The sequence below is a fragment of the Octopus bimaculoides genome, chromosome 17, assembly GCF_001194135.2.
Source record: "Octopus bimaculoides isolate UCB-OBI-ISO-001 chromosome 17, ASM119413v2, whole genome shotgun sequence".
Lineage (NCBI taxonomy): Eukaryota > Metazoa > Mollusca > Cephalopoda > Octopoda > Octopodidae > Octopus > Octopus bimaculoides.
This window is the reverse complement of record NC_068997.1, coordinates 50,869,540-50,870,994: the sequence shown is the minus strand read 5'-3', so window position 1 is coordinate 50,870,994 and position 1,455 is coordinate 50,869,540. Positions and strand designations below refer to the sequence as shown.

At 34.2% G+C, this 1,455-nt stretch overlaps 1 protein-coding gene and 1 long non-coding RNA gene across 2 annotated transcripts in view; both read left to right on the top strand.

Moving 5' to 3' along the window:
• LOC106874793 (ras-GEF domain-containing family member 1B) overlaps positions 1-1,455 on the top strand; it is a 171,474-nt gene that overhangs the window by 43,682 nt on the left and 126,337 nt on the right. The window lies entirely within an intron of this gene.
• Positions 150-1,455, top strand: part of LOC128249681 (uncharacterized) — a 24,541-nt gene continuing 23,235 nt past the window's right edge. Inside the window, exon 1 of the long non-coding RNA XR_008265795.1 lies at positions 150-1,286. This is a non-coding gene — a long non-coding RNA (uncharacterized LOC128249681). The remainder of the gene's footprint in view (positions 1,287-1,455) is intronic.

The window sequence follows — 1,455 nt, the reverse complement described above, 5'->3', positions numbered from 1 at the left end:
TGTGTGTGTGTGTGTGTGTGTGTGTGTGTGTGTGTGTGTGTGTGTGTGTTTGTGTGTACATCTATAAGTATATATGTATGTATATACATATATATATGCGTGTGTGTGTATGTATGTATATACATATATATATGCGTGTGTGTGTATGTATGTATATATACATGTGTGTGTGTATAATCTAAACAATATAGGTAAGACATGTAGCTGTTCATACACGTTGTTGTTCACATCTACCGAGGTTCACCTACGCCACTGCTAATGTTCACAGACGCTAGTATTCACTCACAAGGCTGTTCACAACCATTGCCGTACGCATACATCCACCTATGCCCTTCGTACAGCAACAAACACCATTTTTCTATTAACCAGAGAAACACAAAGTGATTTATCATAAACGACAGAGATACGTTACACAATAACTATTTAGATCTTTAATTGTTTTAAGTTCAAACCCCACTAAAGTCACTTTGCCTCTAGTGGTTCTTCCACAGTCAATAACATAATTACCAGTAAGCTTCTCGAACCAATACAATTCAAAAATATTTTAGCAAACCTGAAAATTACACAATATTTTTTGCTTTATTCCAAATGATAGATTGGCCAGGGAAATAATGTTACGAAAAATTAGCGCCACGCTCTTTTTTTTTTTTTTTCAATTTTTATTTTTCATATTTTATCTTATTTATTTATTTGTTTGTTGTCACTTTACAACAAAGTTATGGAAGAATCTCCATTCTTTCGTTTTGAAATGACGATCACATCTCAGAATCTACAGAATATAATCCCCATTAACCCATTTCTCAAAATGGTTTTGAAGAATGTCGTCTGCCAAATTTGTCACGGCTATGGTACAAGGTTGCAGCAAAAATCGATAGATGGACAGATAATTGAGGTATTCTTTGTGAAAAGGTTGTAATTAAACAGATATTTGCTCATTCCTGGAATTCCTCAAACAATTCAAACATTCCTTTGGGGAAGAAGAGAGAACTGTTCTTTGTGAAGCCACAGAGATGCCAAAAAAGGTAAAGCAAAGCAAAGGGGGAACCTATATGTGATTGTTTATTATAGATCTACTTGATCACGGCTGACCTAGGGCTAAATAACAGCCACAAGAGAAAATTGCGTCACAAGGGAAGATCTACAAGTTCTTCCATTCCTATTTGGAAAGGAGAAGTTCAGAATTATTTCGAGGAAATAATCTCAATTCTATGGTAAGAAAGAAAATTCCTCGACAGCCATGATCGTATAACCGAACTGGTTAGTACGGACCCGTAGAACATCCACAGGTAATAAATGTTCAATTTTGTAGATAATTACTTACAGCAATCTGCATTGAAAAGGATCAATTGAATAAAATACATGTTCCCACTTACCATTCAACAAATAATAAAATTTACATGCAAACATGTATACATATGTGTGCGTGTGTGTGTATATATATATATATATATATAT